A 12676-nucleotide genomic window follows, 5' to 3' on the forward strand; every position below is an offset into this window, starting at 1 on the left:
TGTGTGTTTTGTAATAAATGTAATTTAGTTTAAGCAGTGTGTAACCTTAGGGACCAATGACCTCAGCAGTTAGGTGCCATAGGATCTTACCACAAATTTCCAAAAAAAGTATCATTAGTGTTGAGACATATTGTTTGGAGACAGCAGACTGTTAGCGGTGGAGAGGTATGCTGTAACATTTTTTCAGGTGTAGCGTGAGGTTAAAATTTAAGGGACGGCTCAGGATAAAAGAATGATTCAACCGGTATGGAAAGGTTCAGGTCGTTTATCACAAGTCATTTGTTACTTCGGGGAAGTTTAACAATATTTTACTGCACAAATCTTATAGATCAGCTACACGACAAAACAAATTCCCACTGAATCTTACCACCATTAATATTGAGCATTGTTCAAACATACACTACTGGCCATTAAAACTGCTACACCACGAAGATGACGTGCTACAGACGTGAAATTTAACCGACAGGAAGAAGATGCTGTGATATGCAAATGATTAGCTTTTCAAAGCATTCACACAAGGTTGGCGCCGGTGGCGACACCTATAACGTGCAACAATGAGGAATGTTTCCAACCGATTTCTCATACACAAACAGCAGTTGACCGGCGTTTCCTGGTGAAACGTTGTTGTGATGCCTCGTGTAAGGAGGAGAAATGCGCACCATCAGGCTTCGACTTTGATAAAAGTCGGACGGATTGTAGCCTATCGCGATTGCTGTTTATCGTATCGCGACATTGCTGCTCGCGTTGGTCGAAATCCAATGACTGTTAGCAGAATATGGAATCGGTGGGTTCGGAAGCGTAATACGAAACGCCGTGCTGGATCCCAACGTCCTCGTATCACTAGCAGTCGAGATGACAGGCATCTTATCCGCATGGTTGTAACGGATCGTGCAGCCACGTCTCGATCCCTGAGTCAACACATGGAGACGTTTGCAAGGCAACAACCATCTGCACGAACAGTTCGATGACGTTAGGATCAGCATGGACTATCAGCTCTGTGACCATGACTGCGGTTACCGTTGACACTGCATCACAGAGAGGAGCGCCTACGATGGTATACTCAACGACGAACCTGGGTGCACGAATGGCAAAACGTAATTTTTTCGGATGAATCCAGGTTCTTTTTACAGCATCATGATGGTGGCATCCGTGTTTCGCGACATCGCGGTGAACGCACATTGGAAGCGTGTATTCGTCTTGGCCATACTGGCGTATTACCCGGCGTGATGGTATGGGGTGCCATTGGTTACACGTCTCGGTCACCTCTTGTTCCCATTGAAGGCACTTTGAACAGTGGGCGTTATATTACAGATTTGTTACGACCCGTGGCTCTACCCTTCATTTGATCCCTGCGAAACCCTACATTTCAGCCTGTACGGGCTTTCCTGGATACAGAAAATGTTCGACTGCTGTCCTGGCCAGCACATTCTCCAGATCTCTCAGCAATTGAAAACGTCTGGTCAATGGTGGCCGAGGAACTGGCTCGTCACAATACGCCAGTCACTGCTCTCGATGAAGTGTGGTGTCGTGTTGAAGCTACATGGGCAGCTGTACCTGACACGCCATCCAAGCTCTGTTTGGCTGAATGCCCAGGCGTATCAAGGCCGTTATTACGGCCACAGGTGGTTGTTCTGGGTACTGGTTTCTCAGAATGTATTCACCCAAATTGTGTGAAAATGTAATCACATGTCATTTCTAATAAATATATTTGTCCAATGAATACCCGTTTATCATCAGCATTTCTCCTTGGTGTAGCAATTCTAATGGCCAGTAATGTAGATTAAGAAAGGAAACTCTTCATTTGAGATTTACAGGTAAGCAGAAGAATAGATTATAAAGAAATAAAAAAATTATTTATGACACTGGCCAAAGCTAACTCACAGTTCTGAAAAAATATTTGACTAATCTAAGAAGGGTAACCGGCAAACACATTTTTTCTGAATCCTTCTATTCCACCTTATCATAATAAATATAGGAGATTTTCGAACATACATTAAAATAGAAACTGCTTAATTCAGATTTACACATGAACAACACACAATAGTTTAAATATAATTAAATAAAAAAGTTTAATTTCTTGTAACGCAGGCCAAAGTGAATGACTTAATTTTGAGAACACATTCAATCAACCATGGAAGGCTCCTTGGCATATTCAAGACACTGGTGTGGAAAAATAACAGAATATCATTTAATAAATGAGGATTACATTAAAACTGTAACGTTAAAAAAAAACGAAACTTCAAACAGGGAAACCACGGAAGGGGCAGGTGCGGCAGGCCAGGTCTGTATAGGCTCTCTGACTCTGAGCGCTATGGGACTTAAGATCTATGGTCATCAGTCGTCTGTATAGGATGAAAACAATAACAGGCACAACTAAGTAAATTAACACCCGATTGCTACCAGATAGAAACTCAACTGAGGGAGGATGCCGTAGCAAACGTGGAGGCCGTAACGTCTCAGAGGCTACGGCGAGAGGGGAAGCGGCTCGCCGCCTGCTCGCACGTACGCAGCCGACGCGGACAGGCTATGCCCGGTGGGCCGGTGGGTAACAAATAAGACCCTGAAGCAGCGCCTCCAAACGCTCGGAAGGCCTAGAGGAAACAAGCAAACATGTAACTCGTGCATAATAATCGTGGAACATACGAAAGCGTTCAGACCAAGACCAAAGCTCAACGTGAGCGGAGCCCCAAGCCCCGTTCAAACCTTAGTTGTAACAACCGGAATTTTACCAAACAAGTATTAATGATTAACCAGTTAATAACACAATATGATATAACACTTTATTGTAACAATCACACAAACCCTCAGTGAAATTGACTTAACTGGCTTAGAAGGTGACACGCAAGTCTTGAGGGCTAGCACTCAGACAACTACAATCGTAATCACATTTGAAACAATAAATATTAATTTCCTGAAAGTGTAAATCTCACCAGAGTAAAGGAACCCAATTACGCAAACAGCCAAGATTCACTGGCCCCTAGCAACTGCTTACCACAGCTGTAGGTAATTTTACAGTCGCTACATCAGTTAGGGAAGCAACAACTTCCGTTACACATCAGTCTCAATGTCGACCTCAGTGATCACTAACACACGTGGTGGGCTACAACATATGACAGTTAGTTTCACAATGCAACTGACAAATAAGCAGACCATGAAAAAATGTTTTTCCTCTTCTTTTGCTGGTGCCTTGTCCCGCAGTTTCGCAGGGTCGGCTTGGTTAGGATCGGATTTGGCAATGTTAATTTTAAGGGTTCGCTGGATGCCCTCCCTTCTACCACTCCGACCAACACGACCCTAGCGACGACCGGCCGCTTAGACAACCGTGTGGTCATAATCGCTGAGGACAGCCTGCCGTACGTCACATGCGCCACTATCTCTATCGCCTTTGACAACGACCGACTGACTACCAATGTCGTCAACAAGCAGCCCAAGGAACTACAACCAAAGAGTCTATACAGGGGCCACCAAGGCTCCAGCTGTCAACTTGACAGACACGGATCGCGCCAGTGGACAAGGTTGTAAAACATAGAAAGAGCCAACACGGCTCATGGGGATTCTATAAGATCATCGCCTGGATGGAGGAGTTCTGTTCTCAAGGCAACCAGATGTGGTTCAAATGGCTCTTAGCACTATGGTACTTGACATCTGAGGTCATCAGTCCCAAAAAAAATGTTCAAATATGTGTGAAATCTTATGGGACTTAACTTCTGAGGTCATCAGTCCCCTACAACTTAGAACTACTTAAACCTAACTAACCTAAGGACATCACACACATCCATGCCCGAGGCAGGATTCGAACCTGCGACCGTAGCAGCAGCGCGGTTCCAGACTGAAGCACCTAGAACCGCTCGGCGACACTGGCCGTTCCCTTTGGCTCCGAAAGCCCATGTTGATGATGCCGGCCAACCAGATATGGCGTTACAGGTGGTTAGTAAGTTTCCTGTTTAACATGTTGTAGTTGCAGAACGAAGTTCGAGGACTGGAGGAGGTGTTTTCGGGAATACAATTATTATTCAGTAGCAGAAGGCAGCTAGAAACCTCAAAGACGCAAATGAAATTACTCGGGGTATACGAACTACTAAGGGAGCCTGTGAGGAGGTGATCAATGTGGTTTCACATGATTCCCCGGGAGTGAAGAGGGAAAGGATAGACACTGGGGGACAGAACACTGAAAAGCATATTCGCGGTGGCATGTGGAAGTGACATAAGCAAATTGAATGAAACGGCAGAATCAGCAAGGGCATTAGCGGAGGCCCATAAAGTAACTAGGTAGTGGTATTTTACACAGATTGTGAACTTGCAACGCGGTGTGTTAAACAGCACATGCATGGTTAGGCAACTGACTGAGAGTGTCACTGATTGTGCCAGGATCTCGACTAGCACCTAGCACACTCGACCGTGCTGTGGAAGCGGTGCAAACACGTATACAGGTGCTAGAATTAAGACTAACTATGATGAGGCTATTTCAGTCATTAGGGGAAAGTATCTGGTATGCACAAGTGAAGTTAATGAATTTGTATGAATCCTCCCTCGAGCACTACTCGGACAAATAAAACTGTATACTAATAAAGCTACATGGTAGTTAACACCAGTCTTGCTGGCACTGGAGTAGTACCTCAAGGTGTTGAAAACAGTGGAGAATTATCGCCAGAATTATAGCTGGTAGTGAAGCTGAGCACCAGAATTTGCTGCTCCGCTACCATGGTGATATGGTGAGTGTAATGATGGATAGTATATGGTTGTACTTATTTGTGAAGATACCAGTGGCAGGCAAGCGGAGTGCACTTATCGAGAAAAGTTAGTGGCAGTTGGAAATATTGTGCAAGTGAAAGAGGAAAAGATGCTGCTGTTAGAGGGAGTCAGGGATCGGCCTGTGGCGATGATTGATGGTGAGCTCCAGTAAATTCAGAGTGGGGTGGTCACCACATGCCGGACTTTCGAGACTGTGACAAGTAGGAGCACATGCATCATTCAACTCTTGAGTGTAAAACATGCAGACAACCTTGCCAGTAGGAAGAGACTAAACCAGAAACATACTTCCAGGGAATGGGTTTACATTGCATACACTCAGTGAACAATGACATTGTGGTAGTTGCTAGTTGCGACGAGTAACTCTGTTGAATGTGAGAAAGCTACAGTGTATTGACCAGACGAACATCTAGAGATGTTTTGCAAACAAGACTTTACCTTCCTTAACGGCATGTGGGAAACAAGCCTAGACTGTTCATTAAGTCAGATGGTGGCAGCACAGAAGGGATGGACTAAAACAGAGCATGTGAAAAACTATCAGGATGGTAGAATTAAGATGGTCGTGACTTGGGGTATCTCAAATTATAGTCTAGTACCTTCCGCCGCGGAAGTCGAACACGCGCCAGAACAAATGGATGTGGTCAGCCCATAGAGGGTTCCGCCTTCGCGGCGGCTATTCCGCGCAGCGGCTCTCGCGCAGCGAGGGCGCCACCGCTAAGCCACGTGCAGACAGCGGCCATTAGCCGCTCCCTCAGGTTTCGTATATAGGGACCCGCTCTGCCCTAGTCCAGTCTATCCACAATTCCAACTCCCATATTTTGTATCCCTCTGCCGGCGTGCCCCAAGGTTCTGTCCTTTCCCCTCTCCTCTATCTCCTGTACACTGCTGATATGCCCAAACCTCCCCCTCCTGTTCATCTTCTCCAGTTCACTGATGACACCGCCTTCCTAGCCCTTTATCCTACCCTTCACCGGTCCCAACGTACCCTCCAAACCCACCTTGACCAATTCGCCGCTTGGTGCAACCAGTGCTTCCTCCGTGTTCATCCTTCCAAGACCCAGGCGATCATCATGGGCCACACCACCCGCTCCTTCCACCTCCATGATTTCTACCTCACCATTTATGGCCGTCCTATCCACCTCACTCCTACCCTCAAATACCTTGGCCTCACACTCGACCGCCACCACACCTGGACTCCCCCTCTCCTTACCATTCAACACAAAGCTCACAACCGCCTCTGCCTCGGGAAACTCCTGTCCGGCCAGACATGGGGTCTGCATCCTTCCACCATCCTTCACACCTACAAATCCATGATCCACCCCATCCTTTTTTATGTCAGCGTCGCTTGGATTTCCGCCCCTCCCCGGTTCTATAAAGCCCTCCAAATCCTCGACCGCCATGCACTCCGCCTCGCCCTCCGCATCCGCCTTCCGACCCCCACACGCATCCTCTATGACCACATCCCCTTCCCCCACCTTCTCCTTTTCCTTCAACACATCCACACACTATATATTGTCCGCCGCCTTGATCCCCCTCACACCCTGGTGTCTCCCTTCCTCTCCACCCCCAACCAGTTGCCGCGCTTTTACCGTTGTGTCCCTCCCTCTCTCCATCTCCACACCCTCCATCTCCTTTCCCAACAAAACTTCCACCGTCTACCCCTCCCGGATGATGAACTTCGCCCTGACATCTACCCTTCCTACCAACTATAGCCCCCTCTTCCTGCCTCCTCCTCAGGGCTTCCTCTCCTCCCCCTCCCTCCTTCTGAGCGGCTTTCCCCTCCTACTCCCTTCCATCTCTTGTGCCTCCTTTCAGTGTCTCTGCGCTCCCTCCTGCCCTGTCTTCCCTTTTCCTCTCTCACCCCACGTGTCTCCTGCCTCTTCGTGAACACACGGTTGCCCCTCCTCTCTTCATCCCGCCGCTTCCCCAGCTGCCCCTAGCTCTCCCCTCTTTTTCCATCCTCTCTGACCTTTCCCTCAGCAGATCCCACCTGCTAGTTTTATTCTTCGTCGTGTGTGCTCCAAGTGGGTTTTAAGCGTGTTGTTTCGGAGTGTTTTTAATACTGTGCGCATTCAGTGTCTTCTCTGTGTTTTAAGAATCGCCAACTGTGTTTTTATTAACTTTCTGGTGACTTTTTTAACTGTCCCCAATGAACGTCTACATGTCAGTGTATTTTTACCTCCATTTTCTCCTCTTACTCTGTTTTATGTTCCCATTTTTATCTCCTTATGTATGTATCATTTTATTCTTGTTTTAGTTGTCGTGTCACTCGGCTGAAGAGCGGCGGATTGTGCCGCTGACAGCCCTCCCCTGCACATATAGGACAGGGGAATGAAATCACAATAAAGAAAAAAAAAACCTAGTCCAGTCAGTCTGGTACTCGCTCTGGATTTCGTTTCTATCTCGGTGGTACTGTGTTCTGGTCGTTGCTCGTTGTTGACATTTGCCTGGCTCTGGTTCTGAGTGGATTTACTGTTGCTGTTTGGTGTTGTGGTTTCCACAAGCCTCCGTTGTTTATCTCTTCCTTGTTGTGTCGGTCATAGTCGGTCGTGGTCGGTTGTTGTCAGTTGTCGTTGGTCTGTCGTCCGACTCGTCCTGTGTTTACCCGGTGGTGCGTGCTCCACTGCCAGCGGCTTCCCCGCCTTGCGGCCCTGATCCGCAGCCCAAGGCGTTCCCGCAGTTGGTTTTGGTTACTACATATAGCACCATGATAACACTGATTTTGCTCTGCCTAACTCCTACACATTTGAAACCATGAGCCATGTAGGAACTCAACACAAGGAGAATTCAAGTTCTTGTAGAATGAATCATCCAAGTGAAGGTTAATAGATTTACAGAGTGAAAACGTAACGCAGTAATTTGCATAGTAGCTAAGAGTAATTTAGAATTACATACTTGTGGTACAGATTATGTGAAGAAGTGATTACAACAGAGAACTGGACCAGGGCGACACCAGACGGACTAGGTCTTTTTAGTGGAGGGAGGGAGGGACAGTGTTGTGACGCTACCCAGTCTTTGAGCAAAAATCTAAGTCTTTAGCAAAAGCAAAGAGAAATAGTGCAGAAGCCACTGTGGAGCGTTGCAATAACAGCTGCGAGCCAGAAGTCATCACAATAACAAACAAGCAAGGGCATTGTGAAACCATAATACCTGTTGGCAGTGGTAAACTGTGCTATACAGCAGTAAAGGTGTAGTCACCACACCAAGGCAAGTCTATTGTTGTGGGTGGTGCGACTAGGTGCCGGGATTTAGTGAAACAAATGCGGGTCACGTGGATATAAATGAGTGTGAATACTGAAGCAAGAGATCACGTCGCATCACTGGTAACCAGCAACATGACCATGATGCCGGAGCTACGCCACTCAGCGAGACGACCGGGCACCACCAGCAGTAGCCGTGTATTCGAGACTCTGCTGTGCCTGCTGCCAGCACTGAGTCCTCCGCGGGACCACCAACTTTTCATCCATTCCCGTTGCTGCTGACACGCATTTCTTAGAGGAACTTTGTGCCACAGTGCCAGCCGCTCTCAGACTCCAGGCAGAGTATCATATCCTGCACACAGCCGACTTTGAACACAGTGAGAGACTACGTGGGCTCCGTGACGCAAACAAAAGTAGTGCGCCTCTGACGCCAGTGGCCATGACCTCTGAATGTTGCTAGCCTATTATGGGCCTGCTTTCAGCAACCCAAGATGCCGGCTCAGCAGCCAGGGTGGAAACCGGCAACTATATGTCAGTACTGGCAAGTGACAATAGAGGAAGGTGTGGTCGCCTTACTACATAACGCACTGAAATGAAGATAAGTCGTTCTTAACTGCCAACAGTATTTTCACTGGGCTTACAAACCCATCATTCAACGCCACACCCATCAATTTCATCCAAATCGAATCGAAAAATAAAAAGACATTATGATGAAAAGCCTTATCTGTAGCCATCTTGTCAGTCTGAACAGAGATATCTCCAAATCTACTAGACGAATGTTCAGATATTTTCACACATAAATTGAGCAAACTTTATTGAATCAAAACTGGATCATGAGAAAGAAAGATACCGTGATATAAAATTTTACCTTAAGTCGTCTGCTCCGCTTGGTAACTCGAACGTTTATTCATTATGATGTAGTACATAAAAGAACCAGTAAATCGCGCTGTTAGTTTTTTAAAACTAAGATGCAGATGTATTTTCAGAATATTACGCCGGTGACAGAATTTAGCACCACATTATTATCTTTAAGAATACAATGTAACAGCAAATTTACTTGGCTAGGATATACAAATTTACTGATTTCGCTTTGTGCATTACAAACTTAACGACACCGCGTTGCTTCTTTCGATAGCTTTTATTTCTATTGTTTGTTAGGAGGAGCGAATGTAAGAAAAGTTTGCTTTCTGATTTGGGTGCCTGCTCGTAGCCATTTGATTCTGTTCTGTTTACGAATAAAAACGCCAACAGAACGGTTGAGTTTCTCTGAATACACTTGAACATCTAAGACTGAGTTCTACAGCATGTACCGAATAACAAAACCATATCCACCCTTGTACGACACGGGCATGTGTAAATGAGATTAAGTGAATGCAGCTTGGAGACCAGCGCACGTGGATAATGGCATTGGGAAACCCCAGTTAACATTAACAAAAGAAAGCCCAGCTGCAGTGCAGAAAGAATTAAGGCGAGTACAATACAATACCTTTTAGAATACACACAGACGAGACCATGGGTAAATGGCGATACGAGATTAACGAGACAAGCAGCGATGCGGGAAAGAAAAATAAGAATTCACCTATAACGAGAAAGCAGTTGACCGAAGCTGTTCTGTGTTACGTAGCAGAATCGCCGTGGTGAGAGTAACGTCATACAAAAGCTTTTTGAGAATTAAATTAACACACAGAGAGCTCTCTTCTCGCGGCAGGCCACACTCATGCGTGTGGTAAAAATTAGCGAAGACGTTGAGACTCAAATTTATCTTTTTGTGAAATGACGGCGGTACGCTTCACGTATCGTGGCGACAAACATAAAGCGGTAGTTCATATTCCTGCAAGAATTTTTGGGGGCTGAGATTTGTGCACGTCGCTCCATCCCATAGCGAGTGTGCAATTGCCATTAATTTCGAGTAGGGAAAGTTTAACATTCGACGGAACACAGGAAAGTTAAGACTGATTGAATTCAGTCAGGGCCAAAGTAGGGAATTAGCATTTCAGATCCAACACGGAGACAAAGCCACCGCAGTTCCCAATTGGTAATGTACGAACGCGCGTTAGGAGAGATTAAATGTTGACTCGAGATTTTGTTTACTCAAACCTGCATACGCTTTGAATATAGAAATTCAAGAGTTAATTACTAACATACCATCCACTGAGTACATGAGAGTTTGATTAGTTCAAAAGATAAAGTCATTTTTCACCCTTTGATTAACTACGACAATAAAGATGTAAATATCATTGATAAAGGTTTAATTGTTTCATTTGTCATGATTCTTTCATATATAGAGATAAAGTTTTAATAGTCACATATTTAATGTCTAAATGTTTTTTAATTTGTTGAGAGTTGAAAGGAATTATACCCTTTTGCTGTTTATGACTTGAACCTGGAAAGCTAAATTAAAATGTAGAATGAGAAAGGGAGAGGTTGTGTTATCTTAGAATAAATACCAAACTTGTCATTCACATTAATTTTTGTATTCTTATAATGCCATAGTGGCATTTTAATTAATTTGAGACAGAGCCTAAATTTATAGCAATGTAGAACGTCTGTTTACCACCCTGGGCTTGAGACGACAGTTAAGATACATTGTCCATTGGCGCGTAAGATACGTTATCCACTTGCATACAGACAATAAGATACCTCTCCCACTTACAGTATTTTGCTGCCTATGTAGGAGAATTTTTTCATTTCGTCTATTTCCTGAACACTAGTTCTGATTTCAAGTTTCTCGGTGTTCCCATTTCTCCTACTTTTCATTACTTTCGTCTTTCTTCGATTTACTCTTAATACATACTCTGTAGTCATTAGACTTTTTATTCAATCAGCAAATCCTGTAATTCTTCTTGACCTTCACTGACGACAGCAATGTCATCAACGAATGTTATTGATATCCTTTTACCTTGGACTGTAATTTAACTCTTGAACCTGTCGTTTATTTCCGTCATTCCGTCTTCGATGTATAGACTGAACATTAGGAGAAAAAGACTACATCCCTGTCTTGCACCCATTGTAATCTGACCACTTCGTTCTTGGTTTCCCACTTTACTGTCCCTCTTGGTTCTTGCAGCTATCGTGTATTAACCGTCTTCCCTTATAGCTTATCCTTTTTTTTCTCAAAATTCCGAACATCTTGAACTATTAAGCATCGCAGAATGCCTTTTTCCTAGTAAAAAAGTCGTATGAACGTGTTTTGATTTTTATTTATTCTTGCCTCCACTATCAATCGCAACAACGTAGCTGCCTCTGCTGACTTTACCTTTCCTAAAGCCAAACTGATCGTCATACAAAACATCTTCAATTTCCTTATTGTCTCTTCTGTATACAATTCCTGTCAGCAACTTAGATATATGAGTTGTTAAGCTGATTTTGCATTAATTCTCGCACTTGTCACCTCTAGTAATCATCGAAATTATGTGGATGATGTTTTTTTCTGAAAGTCAGATGGTGTATCGCCACACTCATATTCTATACACCAATGTGAATAGTCGTATTGCTGCCAATTCCCCAAAGATTTTAGAAGTACTCAAGTCTTCTAAAGCTCACCAATAATGAGAATGTGACTGCGAAATTTATATCCTAGTTAATGTCCAGAATTGATACTGAGTCTTCCTTAAATAATCTTGCATCCAGTTTAAATTACCGCCAAGTCACTTTGTGTTTATCGCCTACTGTGACAAATGCACCACATCCATTTCTGTTCGATATATGCTTTAATTTTTCCCAAAAATTTCACTGCCCTCATTTTCAGGTTTTTACCATCTTACTGTACCCAGTATTATGCAACCTTAACTTCTTTTAGGAATGCTTCAAATTCTGGTACTTCATTGCGAATACTACAGCAATTATTCACTAGGATTTTGATCTTTTTGCCTATAGGAGAACATTTCCTTGGTACTTGTACTAACAGCTCCGAGTCCCGCACACGTATCGTCATCTGGACTGTATGGACAGCAGTCTGATCTACATATTGTGTTCCCCCCATACACAGTGAACTAGCTGTGTAGCAGGCTGTCATTTGTAGTGGACTCCTCACCTTTTTGGCAGCAACCCACTGTTTTCAGCCCTATTCCACAAGCCTAAGAATTCGCATTCTAGTTTGTCACAGAAGCTAAGTCCGTAGTTCAGTCCTTCCACTCGACGTAGGATCAGAGGCCACCATCAGTTCTGTGTACAATCCTGCTAATTTCGGGTTTCGTTGAATCTTCTTGAGCAAGGCTGGTTTCTCAACCTTCTCTGCTAGGCCCTTGAATGAATCAAGTATGATCTCGGAGCCCAGACAAAAGGAATTGTTTGCTCCCAAGTGCATTAAAATCTGATGTTCATTGCACCCTTTTCTCTCAGCGACTGACGGAACAGGTTTCCCAGTGGGCTGAGCGAGACACCAGGCATACACATGGTGCACTTAATGTTCCTTCCCATCCCTTGTTGCCAGTTCCATAATGGGTATTATTATTCAACATATGTTAGAAATGTGAACGTTTGCATAAGGCTCCCCGTGATGCGGGGTAGATCTTCCTGCAGGTAAAGTCAGTCTCATTAGCTCAATATCGGTTTTCGTGGAAGACAGCAACTCTGACTCGTTGATTAGGGGGCTGGGTAACACAACCCGCGTTGTCCCAGGCCCCTGTAACCCTGTTCAGGGCGACTAATCCTACCACTGATATGTCACTCAGAGCCCAGCGTACGACCAATAATAGGTCCCATATTTTCAATAGAGGATACGGGAT

This window comes from Schistocerca cancellata, chromosome 5 (genome assembly GCF_023864275.1).
Source record: "Schistocerca cancellata isolate TAMUIC-IGC-003103 chromosome 5, iqSchCanc2.1, whole genome shotgun sequence".
NCBI lineage: Eukaryota > Metazoa > Arthropoda > Insecta > Orthoptera > Acrididae > Schistocerca > Schistocerca cancellata.